This window comes from Gossypium hirsutum, chromosome A10 (assembly GCF_007990345.1).
Source record: "Gossypium hirsutum isolate 1008001.06 chromosome A10, Gossypium_hirsutum_v2.1, whole genome shotgun sequence".
NCBI lineage: Eukaryota > Viridiplantae > Streptophyta > Magnoliopsida > Malvales > Malvaceae > Gossypium > Gossypium hirsutum.
This window is the reverse complement of record NC_053433.1, coordinates 81,488,849-81,506,366: the sequence shown is the minus strand read 5'-3', so window position 1 is coordinate 81,506,366 and position 17,518 is coordinate 81,488,849. Positions and strand designations below refer to the sequence as shown.

The window sequence follows — 17,518 nt, the reverse complement described above, 5'->3', positions numbered from 1 at the left end:
AGAAAATCTCTATTTACTTTGAGAGCGATGAATACAAGAATGACTTTGTCTGATGATGGTTCGATTCTAGTAGAGTTGAAAGCTAAACTGGTTTTTTCTGCAGCAAATTTGTAAAGCTCAAAAGTGTGATACTAAGTTGCAAGATAAAAGAATGCAATGTGAGTTGAATAGTGATACAAATTATCAAATCGGAACTAGTGATTGTTTAATGTTCCGAAATAGAGTATGCGTACCGAAAAATCCAGAGTTGACTCAGAAAATTTTACACGAGGCATACAATGTTTGCTTATCAGTTCATTCGGGGAGTACTAAAATGTATAACAATTTGAAACGGTTATATTGGTGGTCGAGCATGAAACAAGACATTTCAGAGTTTGTGTCGAGATGTTTGATTTGTCAACAGATTAAAGCTAAACATCAAGTACCGTCCGGACTACTTTAACCAGTAATAATACCTGAGTGGAAATGGGATAGAGTTACGATGGATTTCTTATCGGGATTACCCCTGACTCCGAAAAAGAAAGATGTTGTTTTTGTTGTCGTTGATCGATTGACAAAATCGACACATTTCATTCCGGTACGTATTGATTTTTCACTTGATAAATTAGCTGAATTGTACATCTCTGAGATTGTTAGATTCAACGGGGTGCCAGTTTTGATTATTTTGGATAGAGATCTGAGGTTCACGTTGAGATTTTGGAAGAAATTGCAAGAAGCTCTGGGTAGGAGGTTGAACTTTAGTACTGCATTTCATCCGCAAATCGACGGTCAGTTTGAGAAAGTAATTCAAGTTTTCAAAGATATGCTTTGTTGTTGTATTTTATAATTTGAAGGCAATTGGGAGAGATTTTTTCCATTGGTTGAATTTGCGTATAATAATGGTTTTCAATCGAGCATAAAAATGGCATCGTACGAAGCATTGTATGGTCGTAAATGCCGAACACCATTGTACTGGACTGAGCTTAACGAGAAAAAGATTCGTGGGTTGGTTTGGTTATATAAACCATAGAGAAAGTGAAAGTAATTCGTGACTGTTTGAAAGCAGCTTCAGATAGACAGAAATCGTACGCGGATTTAAAACAAAAGGACATTAAATTTCAGATCGGTGATGAAGTGTTTGAAAGTATCTCCATGGAATAAAATACTTAGATTTGGTCGCAAAGAAAAATTGAGTCCGCGTTTTATCGGGCCGTATAAAATTATCGAAAGAATAGATCCAGTGGCATATCGGCTAGCTTTACTGACTAAGTTAGAGAAAATCCATAATGTGTTTCACGTATCAATGTTGTGTCGATATAGATCAGATCCATGACACGTAATTTTTCCGACAGATATTAAAATTCAACCCGATATGACGTACAACAAAGAATCGATCAGAATTTTAACTCGTGAAGTTAAAGAGTTGAGAAATAAACGAATAGCTTTTGTGAAAGTCTTGTGGCAACATCACAGAGTCGAAGAAGCTACATAGGAACCCGAGGAAGCTATGAGAGAACAGTATCCTAACTTATTCACTGGTAAGATTTTCGGGAACGAAAATCCCTAAAATGGGGAGAGTTGTAACAACCCATTTTTGGTCAAATTAGAAAAGTGGTTTCAGGACCACAAATCTGAAGTCAAAATATTTATTTTATTATTATTTTAATATTTACAGCATGATAGCATGATTGTGTGAAATTTTTGTTAAGAAATTTTAGCGTTTGGTTGCTCAATTTAATAAAAAGGACTTAATCACGTAAAGTGTAAAACTGGAGTTGAATTAGCTAAAAGTATTAAATAGCTATGAAATTAAATAATGGGGGTCCTTATGCTAAAATTTGACCATTGTTAAGGTTAGTGGACATTTATGTCCATGGTTTATGCGATATATTAATGTTTTATTAAAGGTTAATAATGTAATTTGTAAAATAAAGATAAAACAAATAAAATAAAATAAGCCATTGTCTTTATTCTCATCTCTTACAATCGAAATTAACCTAAGGAAGCCATTAACAAAGCTACAAACATTCGGCTATGGAGACTTGAATGCATGGTATGATTTTTGACTCGGTACCTATGAACTTGGTATTTTAAGTATATGGCATGTATAAGGACTTGGTCTTTTCGGTATATGTATTTTGGCCATTTGTGTTGGCTTGTAAATATTAGGTTTGGTTTATATATATATAGCCATGTGAGTTGGCTTATAATAATGAATTTGATGATATATATAAGTGTACAGATGACCTTTGTTTGAGTTTAGTAATTGCCTTATAAATGCTAGTTATGATGGTATTTGATGCTTGTTGAAAATGGATATGACGAATATCAAATGGTTGATGAATTGGTAATTAGTATGCTTATGAGTTTAGGTAATTTGATGCATGTTTGAAAATGACCATATTGATGAATGGGAAGGGTAAAATTTGGAATGTATTTGAATTGCATATTATGGTATGGTGAGTCTTGTATTTGTTGGTATTGAAATGGAATAAATGATGTTTGGTTGAAGTTGATTGAATGCTTATTTATGCCTTTTATTGGTACCAATTGGTTTGATGTAGGTGTGTACATGTCTGGGTGGTAAATTGGCTTGGTACATAGCCTATTTTTGTCCGCATGGACAGAGAAACGGGGGTGTGTCTTAGCCGTGTATGACACATTGTTATGTTACACGGCCGTGTGTCCCCTGTGTTAAATTAGAAACCAAATCAGTATGCTTCACATGGCTTCACACACGATCATGTGACTTGGCCGTGTGGCACAAGTCAGTATCCCCTACAGGATTGGTACGACCTCGCGCACAAGCGTGGAAGGTCATTTATAGGGAACACGGGGTAGCCATATAGGCGTGTGTGTTGGCCGTGTGACCCAAGTTAGAGAGTTAGACGGGGTCGAACACAGGCTAGGACACGGCCACGTGCTCCCATTTCGAATGTCCACACGGTCTATGACACGGACGTGTCTGTTGGCCATGTGAGAAACAATGCCGAGCCACACGGGTGTGTCCCCTATTTTATGCAAAAATTTTCTAAGTGTAGAAAAATTTCCTGAGTTATCAGTTTAGTTTCGAACCACCCTGAATGCATGTTTAATGCCTCGTAGGAACATATTAGGGACGATATGAATATTGTTGATTAATATTTGATTGAAATTTGATTAATTGTATATGAAAGGTATGTTTGAATGTGTTATAAGTCTAGTAACTCTATTTAGGAGTTGAATACAGGTGATGGGTGTTACAGTGTAGGCCCACACGAGCATGCCACTCGGGCGTGTGGGTTTTAGGCCAGGCCATGTAGGCCAGACGGGCATGTTGCCCATAATTCTGTAATTTTCCCTAGGGTCGTACGGGTAGTATCGATAAACTGTAAGCCTACTGTAGGGTCGATAAGGGCTAATTAAACCCTATTTTGTGTGCTATGATATTCTGATAGACTGATCTGAGTAGGATGCTCAAAGTATGTTTGATTGTACTGTTTTAGTATATAATCATCTGTATACGAGAATGTTAAGCATGTCTAATCTGAAATATATGCATCTATATTCTGTATTTGTGTTTGGGGGGGTAAGAATTGCATATGTGGAGGAAGTGATCTGAATGGCGACTCCTCACCTATTTTCTGGTAGCTTGACTGCATATTATCTGTTATGTGTAGTATTGACACTACAGGTGTGTAGGGATGGGTGGGTGTTTTTAACCCCACATGGTGTGATGGGATGGTCAGAGATGGTGTGTAAAGGATGGGGGTAGGATTTTGTATATCTCTTTTGTTATTTAATTCTGGCATTTGTATCTGTTATGGATTTAGGTCCGAATCTGTATCTGAGTGATTATGAAATTCTGTGCATATCACATAACTATTTCTATTGGGTTACACATTGAGTTTAAAAAAACTCACATCTGTTTATCTATTCTATTCAGGTAATCCACAGGCTTAGGCAGGTTAGTGCGGCGGAGGCTCAGCGGTGACGACTTGATCGAGAACTGTTTTTACTTAGTAATTAATTGTTTTATTTAAAATTCTGGATTTATTTTAGAGTTTGTAATTTTTGGGACTCTCAGGACTGTATGGTTTTAACTGTTGGTTTTGGTTTCACTTGTTTTCTATTATGCGTGGTTTATCAAAACGATTTATGAAAACGACGGCTTTACACAAAAAAAGGATTTTCTGAAAATACGAACTAGATTTCTAAAATATTATGGTTTTTAAAACTTATGCTGTAAATTATGTTTTGGCAAATGAATTTATTAAAGAATGCTTGCATTAATAGTTATATAAACAAATATGAGTTATAAAACTTCGATGATTTAGCGAACAACTATACAAAGTTTTATCAAAGTAACATTGATTTCAAAACCCTTCTTTGTAACACTCCCGGATTCGGTCATAACGTCTATGTAACGGCCCGTTTTTAGCCAAATTGGAACACTGGTTTTCAAAACACAAATCCTAGGTTAGAATATTTATTTTATTATTATTTTAAGGTCTATAGTATGATTGTGTGAAAATTTCGTTAAGAAATTTTATTATTTGAGTGCTTAATTTGACAAAAAGGGCTAAATTACAGTAAGTGCAAAACTTGCATGCTAGAAGTTGAAAGTGTTAAATTGTTATGGTTTTTAACATGAGTGGCCTTAAATGGCAATTAAACCATTGTTTATTTGGGTGGACATTCTTGGACATGTATTATGTGACTTTGATGTTTATAACCAAGGTTAAAAGTGTAATTTACATATACATAGTAAAATAAGTAAAGTAAAACCAATTTTCTTGTCCATCTTTCACCTAGCCGAAAATTTGAAGAAGCAAAAGCCCTGTAAATAGCTTGAAACATTTTTCCATTATTCTTGCTTGCATGTAAGTCACTTTAGACTCGGTTTTTAATGATTTTTATATTTTTGGAGTCGTTGTAACTTCATCGAGCTAGCCCAAGGACTAATTTGAGAAAAAGTTAAAAGTCTAGGGTTTTACCATTGATGTATGTGCATGTATTTTGATGTTTGATGGTAGAAAACAAATGGTTGTTGTTAGATAAACAACATTTGTAAAAATGATTTTTGATAAAAATGTCAAATATGGATTAAATTGTGAAATGTGTAAAATTCATGGTTAAAATGTGAAATAAATAAAATAATGGGCTGCTATAAGAAGACAAATATTCGGCTAGGCTTGGGTTGTGATGAAATTGAATTAATTTCGTTTTACGAGCCTAATGACTAAATTGTAAAAATGTTGAAATATTAGGGGCAAAAGTGTAATGTTGCCATAATATGTCATTTGGGCTAAATTGAATAAATTGATAATTGAATAGGTTGAATTTGATATTATGTAGATCAAGAAAAGCAAAATTCAGATTTAGATCAGTGAAAAAATAAGGTTTTGGACTAATCGAACCGTTACGTCATTTTTACATTCGAAGTAAGTTCGTATTTAATAAGCATTGATATATTTGTGTTTTAAATGCTTTTGATATTGCATAAATTGTGAATTATGACTTTGCGAACACATTTGACGAAGATTCGACATTAGAAATCCCAGTTGAACCTTAGGAATATATTAGGGTACAAATGACATGTCATTAGGGGTTACATTAAGTTTACTATGGGCCATGATATTAGATCTTCTGGCACGAGATTCATCGAGTTAGCTTCTGGCCATGATATTGGCACTTCGGGTGTGAGATTCATCGAGTTGGCTTCAGGCCATGATATTGGCACTTTGGGTACGAGATTCATTGAGTTGGCTTTGGGCCATGATATTGGCACTTAGGGTGCAAGATTCCTGAGCATCCGACTTTTATTCCAAATGGTTCAACGAGTATATTGAAGATGTGAAATAGTGAGAAATAGATACGTATCTGTACAGGTATGTACGAAAAACTATATAAGCATTGAATTTATGAAAGTTGTGAGCTTATGATCAATTATGTGATCAAATTCATGTTAACTTTGTGATTAATATTTTGTTGTTTATTATGTTCATATAATTTGAATGGTAAATGAATGGTGAGATTTCCTTATTATTCCATACGAGCTTACTAAGCTTTTTAGCTTACTTGTTTACTTTTTTCGTGTTTTATAGTGATATCAAAACTAACTCGGATTCGGGGATCATCAGGGACTTCATCACACTATCCAACTATCACTTTGGTACTTTTTAAACTAAGTTTTGGTCATATGGCATAATAGAAGTTTGGTCATTTTGATATGTATTTGGTGTTGGATGTAGCCATTTGAGTTGGCTTGTTTTGGTTGATTTGATTCTGTGTATTGCCATGTAATTTGGCTTATTTTGGAAAATATGGTGATGTATATATATATGTGTTAATGCTCTTTGGTGATGAGGTTTATATCTTTTTATTGAATGCCTAGATGAGATATGGTAGTGAAGGTAGCAAATTGCTTAGTGTATGCCTTATTGTGGATTGGTATATTGAGTGCCATATGAATGCATTAAGAGTTATGATAGACATGTGGTTTTATGTAAAGTTGTGCACAATTGAAAGTGACAAATTAGGTGTTTTGAGGTTGTGAAAATTGTATGCTTTGAATTGGCATGTTTTGGTCTTGGTTGTGCTTGAATTAGATGCCCATATATGCTATGATTATGTGCCATTTGAGTTGAATAGGTGTGTGCAAATTTGGGTGGCAAGATGGCTTGGTAAATAGCCTATTTTTGTTCACATGGGCAAAGACAAGAGCTTATGTCTCAACCGTGTGTGACACACGGCCAGGTTACAGGACCATGTGTCCCTTATGTTAATTTAAAAACCAAGTCAGTATGCTCCACATGGCCTAGCACACGGGCATGTGATTGGCCATGTGGCATAAGTCAGTATACCCTACAAGATTTGCACAACCTAGCACACGGCCTGGTACACGAGCATGTGAGGCCATTTTGAAAGGCACCTAGGCTGGTCACACGGGCATGTGGTTGGCCGTGTAACCCAAGTCAGAGAGTTACACGGGGTCGAACACGGGTTAGGACACGGCTATGTGATCCCATTTCGAATATCTACATGGTCTGGGACACGGACGTGTCTCTCGGCCGTGTGAGGCACACGGCTGGGGCACACGGGCATGTGACCCTTGTATATTGAAAAAAATTTTAAGTTTTGTAAAAATTTCCTAAGTTATCTGTTTATTCCTGAATCACTTCTAATATTTGTTTTAGACCCTGAAGGCTCGTGTTAGGGACTATTTGATGGAATGTGAATGGTTTTAAATTGGTTGAGGATTTATAGTTTGAATTGTATGATTGTTTGTGTTGTAAGTCTGGTAATGCCTCGTAACCCTATTTCGGTGTTAGGTACGGGTTAGAGGTGTTACATTTATTGGTATTAGAGCTACAGTTTAGTCGATTTTCGGACTAACGTAGCGTATGTGAGAGTCTAGCTATACATGTCATATATATAAACTGTGATAGTGTTGTAACAGCCCGATTTTGACCCTAATCGGAACAGTGGTTTTGGGACCACAAAATCGAGTTTGAAAAATATTTTAATATTATTTTCTGTGTTAATTATGTGTGAATTTACATATGTGAAAGTTTCGTGAATTAATTTTATGTTTGTGCGCTTAATTTGGAAAAAATGGCTTAATCGCGTAAAATGAAAATTTGATGGTTAATTAAGGAAGTGCCTAATTGTTGTTGTCTTTATAAGTTTGAGGCCTTATGTTGTAATTTAGCCAATAGTAATAGGTAGTGGATGGCATAATGATGATATGTGATTTATATATATATAAAATAAAAGTTAAAATAATAATAATATAATAATATATGTTATAATAAAACAAAACATTAAAAGCCACCATTTTATGTTCATCTTTCTTCACCGAATGTAGAAAAGAAAAACAAGGTTTGAAAGCTTGAAACATTCGGCCATTTTGAAGCTTAATTCAAGGTTGGTTTTTGTTTGGTTTTTGATAATTTTTACGTTTTTGAGATCATTGCTTTGAATACTTCAAAACCCATATCTTAATTTTGTGAATTGTTGATGATTTTGAGAAATGCCATTGATGAATGCTTGAGCTTTGTGATAGTTGATGATGGAATATGAAAGATATGTGAAAGATTAACATGTCGTGTCTTTGAGTTTTTGATGAATTTGAGTAATTAGGGTTTAATTGTAAAAATAAATTTTTGAGGGACTAAAATGTGAAATAAATGAAATATGTGGGCTTGTATGGACACTAGGAATATTCGGCCCTTAAGGAGTGAAGTCAAATTTTGTGTATTTTGTGTTTTGAGCAAAAAAAGACTAAATTGTAAAAAGTGTGAAATGTTAGGGGAAAAATTGTAATTTGCCTATTTATGTGTTTTTAGGTTAAATTGAATAGAATGATGTTTAAATAAACTTAATTTGAATATGCTTAGATCAAGAATTAAAGAAATCGGATTTGGATCGGGGAAATACAAAAGTGGTCGAGTAGCCGATTTAACAGTCGACGACATCCAAGGTAAGTCTAATAGCAATTTAAATGTTATTAAATTGGAATTTATATAAATATATCTATCATACATTTAGTAAGCTGGAACTAAAAGTATATAAATTGAATAAAACTTGGTGATTTTTCTATGTGATAGCCGAACATAGAAATTAATTTTGGGAGGTTGATATTAATGGTATAAATTACATGTATATTAGCTAAAGTATGCTTTAAGTTCAATGATATGAAACTAATAGTAGAATTTACATGGATATGTAGTTCGAATGTAAGATTTAATTTCTTGAGTTGAATTTAAAGTTATGAATTATATATATAAAGTTTGAATGTATGATACAAGTTCTTTGATTCTTTGAGTTGAACTTAATATTATGAATTATATATATATGCACATATGGTTCGAATATATATAGGTTACAAAGTTCTTGAGCTGAATTTAATGTATGAATTTTACTTACATATGTGGTTCGAATATAGGTTACAAATTCTTTGAGCTGAATTTTAATGTTGTAAATTATACATATGTGGTTCGAATGTTTGTTTGCTATGAAGAATTGAATATAATTCAATTCTTACGGAGATACAGTTATTGAGTAAGACTTAGGTAAACATAAAGAATTATACGAAAGATCATCTTTGTATATGAGATTTTCAGGCTTAATGCCTAGCAGGCTTGATGCCGGTGAATTATTTCAGGCTTAATGCCTAGCAGGCTTGATGCCGGTGAATTATTTTAGACTTTATGTCTAGCAGGCTTGATGCCGGTGAATTATTTCAGGCTTAATGCCTAGCAGGCTTGATGCCGGTGAATTAATTCAGACTTTATGTCTAGCAGGCTTTGTGCCGGTGAAATGAATCGGGCTTTGTGCCTAGCAGGCTTTATGCCGGTGTTTTATATAGGGCTCTATGTTTTATAAATTTTATATGAGCAATAGTAAAAGCAAATAAATGTGTTAAGAAAGTTAAATTATTCAGGTATGTGTTAGCCATTTGCTTAATTGCTGATGAGGTAAGTTGATTATTTTAATTTGATAATAGTTTCAAATGAAATATAGAGTATGAGTTAACCATTTGAGTATAAGCATGTTTTAGCATAATGATTTATTGAATATTCGGCTTTGCTAAATATTTATGTGTATTTGGCCATATGGTTTGTTTATATGAAAATACAATATGATTTTTATTAAAGTGTTATATGGTACAAAATAATATGATATTTGGTTTATTTTAACTTAATGATGGAATAAGTATTAATATATATAAATGAATTTTTGCTTATGACTTACTAAGCTTTAAATAGCTTACTGTGTGTATGTTGTTCTTCGTTTTATAGATTTTGGAAGTTGGTTACGAGCTCGGGGATCGTCAGAGAAGATTATCACACTATCGACTCCTCTCGGTATTTTGTAAATTTTGAATTCGATCTTATGGCATGTATAGCGTAGATGAAATACTTGAATTTAGATTATGTAATATTAAGCCATACGAAAATGGCTTAATTTTCTTGTTTGTGTTCGGTTTTGGGCTGAATTATGGTTTACGCATACTTTAATCATGGATTAGTATTTTATGGTTAGTATTTATATGGTAATATATATATGTGCATGGTGATTTCATTCAAGTGTTTCGGTAATTATGTGGTTGAAGTAAGTAAGTTTGTTATATTCATTAAGATAAATAATGTTAAGTTAAGTGTCTAGGTTACGTATTATATATGAAATATATATGATTTGGTTGGATTTAGTAGTTAAGTGAATATAGGAGATGATTTATAAATTTAAGTATGCTTGTAAATGTTGGTGATTAATTACGTTTGGCGTATTGATAGAGTAAACGAATGTATATATATTCAAATGTGTATTGATTAGGATTTATGGCTTAGTATATATATAATGGATTAATTTATTTATAAAAAAAATTGATTGAGTCGGGTTTTGATCGGTAATGCCTCGTAACACTAATCCGGCGACGGACACGAGTCGGGGTGTTACATTTGATTGGTATCAGAGCCAGGTTTAGTCGGTTCTAGGACTAACGTAGTGTGTGTGAGTCTAGCTATACATGCCATATTTAACCTACGATAGTGTGATATCTCCCGACTCTGACGAAAATTGTTTTGATGAGACAGATATGTTTTCCAACCGAGCTAATTTGATAGTACAGAAGTAAATACTCAAATGTTTGAGTGAAAATGTGTTGATGATGAGTTGAGACTCATAAAGGTATGAATAAGGATATAAGATATTTTTGTTGTTGATAAATGTTGTAATGATATGAGTATATGAGTTGTGATATGTGGCCTACGATTGCTATATGAATGCTTTGATTGTGAATTTGTGATTTGAGTTGGCATATGGATTATGTGTTGAGGAAAAATGTGATTATAAGCAAATGTTTATTAAATGTTTCGAGAATGTGAAATTATTAATAAATTGGCTATTTGTAATAGTATGTGTTATGTGCATTTATGTCCGAGTTAAATTTGAGGTTTTACTACCCTCACCCCTTATCAGTAAAATGTTACAATGAAATCTGTAAGATTTGGATCGAATAAGCTCACAAGTGTGGAGTTACAGAGGTTTGTGTTTGAAAGATTACTAATGTGGTCGAATAAAAGAATGGGTCAGCAAATTGAGATAGTGCTATAAGAGATATTGAATCGTTTTAATGGCCATTCGTATTATGCAAAGTCACTGTTAACTAAGAAGTTGAATTTGATGAAATAAAAGTATTCAGGTATGTTATTAGTATTAATTGGAAGTTTTTCCTGAATTGATTTCTTTTAGAGATGGGATAATGTGAAAAATTTCTGATAAAAAAATTAGATAGTGGAATAATGATTGAATTGTGTTGATAGTTGAGTACAATGGTTATAGTCGGGCAATTACTATGATTCTTTTTGGGTATTCTGTGTGTACATTTATCTTCAGAAGTATATGTGATTTTTTCAATTAAAAAAATTCTTATCGTGTGAAAACGCTAACTAAATGTACTGATAGATGAAAGCATGGTTGATTTGTTTGGGTTATGTTCGACATTGTTATCTCTTTCACTGATAATTTGTTTCATTGTGTGGATACGAAAGTCGATGGTAAAATCTGAATGAGATCAATATTCTATTTCTACTGGTTATTGTTCTGTTGAATATATGCGAAGATTATATTGCTTTTGTTACTGTGGATTTCAGTATTTAAGAATGACATCGTTCTTTCTGGACATTTTCTAGGATATCATTGGAATTTTATATCATTTTATATAGGTTGTAATTTTTTTTTTCTTAGATATCTTATGTGACTCCATATGCTGAAATTTCGCTATTCTGGTTTTCTTATGATTCCACGTGATTATCTGCAAGAGATCACTATTTGGCAAAGAGGATTATGTTTATTATGATTTTAATTTCTGACTTGAAATGTGATTGTACAGTGGTACCATCCCCAGAGTTATAGAAGTTTTGTTTCTGCAATGGTTGCTATTTAAATCATATTTGATTTTTCTCTGTGTCCAAATGCTTCATTAACAGTTGGGATAATATCTATTTATAGGGTTGAGACATTGTTCTTATTAAGGCACAATGATTTCTATTTGGTTAAGGTAATTTCTGTATAATTTAGAGTTTCGATGAATAATATATGAGATAGCTTCATTATAAACTCTTTTCTAGTTCTCATAAAGGTTTAGCATTGATAAAAGTGAAAATGATAGAAGAATAATATTAAATCTATGAAATAATATGTCTGGGTTATCCTTATCAATGAGAAGAAAAGATTCATTCGAAAAGACTGATTCAATGGTTTAGTCGAATTTGAATTATTTGTTTGAAAAGATAATTGAGTTATATGTGTCTAAATCTATTCATATGTATGGAAATAAATTTTGAATGAACATGTGTGAATTGAGGGATAATCTGGAAGAAGAACTTGTATTCTTGAAGACTTGATACCGAATTATATCTATCGGAATGATCCTATCTGGGAAATGTTGTGATAAATTAAAGTTAGTTTGATTGTTGAAGTTTTCTTTTGCCCGAAGACAATGTCGACCGAAATATCAGTTCTGGTTCAGTTTGAGTTTAATAAAGAGATTATGATTTTCGTCCTCATGTTAATGAATGGTTCGAAATGTATTTCAATACAAGAGTGTATAGAGATATCTTCTAATTTTATACAGTTAAAGCTGCATAAAAAGAGTTATGTGAAATATTTGATGATTATAAGAGTTTAAAATGTTTAATGTCAGATAAAGATTTGAACTTGGCAAAGCAAGGTTAGTTTCAATCGTCGAAAAACTTTTAAGTCTGTAAGTGATTCTTATCCGAGGAAAATGATTAAAGTTTCGGATATTTTGATTGGGCGATGAATACGTGATTGATCTTATCACGTAATGAACTGTTGATAGATGAATTAGAGGTTAAATAAATGTTTATATAATGAAGTTGTGAAATTTAGAAATGTGTCAGCGAATTATAAGTTAAAAAGGAGTTCAACATAAATTGATTTCCGGCTTAGAACCTTAGATGTGGTATTGATGATTATTTGTTATTTCGAGATAGAGTGTGCATACTAGAAGGTTCTACGAATATATAACAATTGTTACAAGAAAATTTCACTGGTGTTCATACAGGATTAACAAGATGTACAACAGTCCGAGATATGATATAGATGATGAGTGTGAAATGTGATATTTCTGACTTTGTTGATTATAGAAATAGAGAGTTGATGAATTTTGTATAAGGATTTTCTTATCATTGAAAAAAATAAAGTTATCTTAAATATGGTTAACTCTCTGAAGAAATCTCTCTGTAAGTATAGATTTTTTCTTTTGATAAAACAGTTAAGTTATGTGTTTCTGTGTTGGTAAATCTGTCTATGGTGTCAGTTATCATTGTTTTGGATTGAGATTTGAAATTTATATGGTAATTCTAAGAGAGATTACAGTAATCTATGAGTATGAAATTGCATTGAAATCGGGAAACGCAAACCAAATTCTTGAAATATTTATTTGTCACTATGTTTTAGAATTGCAAAGTAAATAAGAAAGATGTTTGCTATTATAAGCAATTATCGAACTCCGTTATTTCAGGATTGAGTTTTGTGAGAAAATGATTCACAGGATTAAAATCATCAGAGAATGTGAGTAGAAAATGGAAAAAAAAAATTAATACAGTTAAGCAGTTTCAGCTAGGGATGATGTACACTGAAAGTTAGATCAGAATTTTAGTTGTGAGATTAAAGAGATTTGAAATTTGAAGCTATGTGTGAATTTGAAATATATGATGTGAAAGTGTTTCGCGATAGTCTAAAAAAAAAAACAACAACGTTGAATCGTCAGAAATTGTATGCAGACTTGAAAAGAAAAGATATAGAGTTTCAGATTGGAGATAAAGTCTTTTGTAGGTATCACAGTGGAAGAAAATACTTAGATTTGATCGTAAAAAGAAATTGAGTGTGAGATTTATTGGGTCGTATGAGATTATAGAGCGTATCGGGCTGGTTGCTTATAGATTGTAGTTGCCACCTGAGCTAGAAAAGATTCACAATGTATTCCATGTTTCGATGCTCCATAGATACCTATCTAATCCTTCACATGTGATTAGTCCCACAGAGATTGAGATGCAATCTGATATGACATATGAAGAGGAACCGATTTGTATTCTGACTCGTGATATTAAAGAATTGAGAAATAAGAAAATTTAGTTAGTCAAAGTACTATGGCAAAAACACAGAGTTGAGGAGGCAACTTGGGAGTCAGAAGATACAATGGAAGAGCGTTATCCAAACCTATTCACCGGTAAGATTTTCGGGGACGAAAATTCCTAAGAGGGGGAGAGTTGTAACAGCCCGATTTTGACCCTAATCGGAACAGTGGTTTTGGGACCACAAAATCGAGTCTGAAAAATATTTTAATATTATTTTCTGTGTTAATTTTGTGTGAATTTACATATGTGAAAGTTTCGTGAATTAATTTTATGTTTGTGCGCTTAATTTGGAAAAAATGGCTTAATCGCGTAAAATGAAAATTTGATGGTTAATTAAGAAAGTGCCTAATTGTTGTTGTCTTTATAAGTTTGAGGCCTTATGTTGTAATTTAGCCAATAGTAATAGGTAGTGGATGGCATAATGATGATATGTGATTTATATATATATAAAATAAAAGTTAAAATAATAATAATATAATAATATATGTTATAATAAAACAAAACATTAAAAGCCACCATTTTATGTTCATCTTTCTTCACCGAATGTAGAAAAGAAAAACAAGGTTTGAAAGCTTGAAACATTCGGCCATTTTGAAGCTTAATTCAAGGTTGGTTTTTGTTTGGTTTTTGATAATTTTTACGTTTTTGAGATCATTGCTTTGAATACTTCAAAACCCATATCTTAATTTTGTGAATTGTTGATGATTTTGAGAAATGCCATTGATGAATGCTTGAGCTTTGTGATAGTTGATGATGGAATATGAAAGATATGTGAAAGATTAACATGTCGTGTCTTTGAGTTTTTGATGAATTTGAGTAATTAGGGTTTAATTGTAAAAATAAATTTTTGAGGGACTAAAATGTGAAATAAATGAAATATGTGGGCTTGTATGGACACTAGGAATATTCGGCCCTTAAGGAGTGAAGTCAAATTTTGTGTATTTTGTGTTTTGAGCAAAAAAAGACTAAATTGTAAAAAGTGTGAAATGTTAGGGGCAAAATTGTAATTTGCCTATTTATGTGTTTTTAGGTTAAATTGAATAGAATGATGTTTAAATAAACTTAATTTGAATATGCTTAGATCAAGAATTAAAGAAATCGGATTTGGATCGGGGAAATACAAAAGTGGTCGAGTAGCCGATTTAACAGTCGACGACATCCAAGGTAAGTCTAATAGCAATTTAAATGTTATTAAATTGGAATTTATATAAATATATCTATCATACATTTAGTAAGCTGGAACTAAAAGTATATAAATTGAATAAAACTTGGTGATTTTTCTATGTGATAGCCGAACATAGAAATTAATTTTGGGAGGTTGATATTAATGGTATAAATTACATGTATATTAGCTAAAGTATGCTTTAAGTTCAATGATATGAAACTAATAGTAGAATTTACATGGATATGTAGTTCGAATGTAAGATTTAATTTCTTGAGTTGAATTTAAAGTTATGAATTATATATATAAAGTTTGAATGTATGATACAAGTTCTTTGATTCTTTGAGTTGAACTTAATATTATGAATTATATATATATGCACATATGGTTCGAATATATATAGGTTACAAAGTTCTTGAGCTGAATTTAATGTATGAATTTTACTTACATATGTGGTTCGAATATAGGTTACAAATTCTTTGAGCTGAATTTTAATGTTGTAAATTATACATATGTGGTTCGAATGTTTGTTTGCTATGAAGAATTGAATATAATTCAATTCTTACGGAGATACAGTTATTGAGTAAGACTTAGGTAAACATAAAGAATTATACGAAAGATCATCTTTGTATATGAGATTTTCAGGCTTAATGCCTAGCAGGCTTGATGCCGGTGAATTATTTCAGGCTTAATGCCTAGCAGGCTTGATGCCGGTGAATTATTTTAGACTTTATGTCTAGCAGGCTTGATGCCGGTGAATTATTTCAGGCTTAATGCCTAGCAGGCTTGATGCCGGTGAATTAATTCAGACTTTATGTCTAGCAGGCTTTGTGCCGGTGAAATGAATCGGGCTTTGTGCCTAGCAGGCTTTATGCCGGTGTTTTATATAGGGCTCTATGTTTTATAAATTTTATATGAGCAATAGTAAAAGCAAATAAATGTGTTAAGAAAGTTAAATTATTCAGGTATGTGTTAGCCATTTGCTTAATTGCTGATGAGGTAAGTTGATTATTTTAATTTGATAATAGTTTCAAATGAAATATAGAGTATGAGTTAACCATTTGAGTATAAGCATGTTTTAGCATAATGATTTATTGAATATTCGGCTTTGCTAAATATTTATGTGTATTTGGCCATATGGTTTGTTTATATGAAAATACAATATGATTTTTATTAAAGTGTTATATGGTACAAAATAATATGATATTTGGTTTATTTTAACTTAATGATGGAATAAGTATTAATATATATAAATGAATTTTTGCTTATGACTTACTAAGCTTTAAATAGCTTACTGTGTGTATGTTGTTCTTCGTTTTATAGATTTTGGAAGTTGGTTACGAGCTCGGGGATCGTCAGAGAAGATTATCACACTATCGACTCCTCTCGGTATTTTGTAAATTTTGAATTCGATCTTATGGCATGTATAGCGTAGATGAAATACTTGAATTTAGATTATGTAATATTAAGCCATGCGAAAATGGCTTAATTTTCTTGTTTGTGTTCGGTTTTGGGCTGAATTATGGTTTACGCATACTTTAATCATGGATTAGTATTTTATGGTTAGTATTTATATGGTAATATATATATGTGCATGGTGATTTCACCCAAGTGTTTCGGTAATTATGTGGTTGAAGTAAGTAAGTTTGTTATATTCATTAAGATAAATAATGTTAAGTTAAGTGTCTAGGTTACGTATTATATATGAAATATATATGATTTGGTTGGATTTAGTAGTTAAGTGAATATAGGAGATGATTTATAAATTTAAGTATGCTTGTAAATGTTGGTGATTAATTACGTTTGGCGTATTGATAGAGTAAACGAATGTATATATATTCAAATGTGTATTGATTAGGATTTATGGCTTAGTATATATATAATGGATTAATTTATTTATAAAAAAAAATTGATTGAGTCGGGTTTTGATCGGTAATGCCTCGTAACACTAATCCGGCGACGGACACGAGTCGGGGTGTTACAAGTGTGATATCCCTTAACAGTTTTAAATCGTGTTTTCATATAGTAAATGGTTCCCAATCAAGTTGTAGCTGATGATGTTGAGAGTAATGCGCCAGCTCCCGCTCATGGGGTAGTGCTGTCTGAATCTACACCCGTATCAAGTAGTCAAGGAGGAGAGGCTAAAGAAGCCTTCTTTCAGATGATAAATGAGTGGTTTACGATGTTTTTTCAAACAAATCCAGCTATTCAACATCCTCCACCCCTA

General features: G+C 32.3%; 2 long non-coding RNA genes across 2 annotated transcripts; both read left to right on the top strand.

Annotated features, from left to right (window-relative positions):
• Positions 1 to 7,709: 7,709 nt before the first annotated feature.
• LOC107895991 (uncharacterized) lies at positions 7,710 to 10,052 on the top strand. The gene is made up of 3 exons (XR_001683543.2): positions 7,710 to 7,887; positions 8,361 to 8,443; positions 9,765 to 10,052. It is a non-coding gene; the product is annotated as an uncharacterized lncRNA (long non-coding RNA).
• Positions 10,053 to 14,456: 4,404 nt separating this feature from the next.
• Positions 14,457 to 16,896, top strand: LOC121208319 (uncharacterized). Its single transcript, XR_005903275.1, has 3 exons — positions 14,457 to 14,737; positions 15,211 to 15,293; positions 16,615 to 16,896. It is a non-coding gene; the product is annotated as an uncharacterized lncRNA (long non-coding RNA).
• Positions 16,897 to 17,518: the final 622 nt, after the last annotated feature.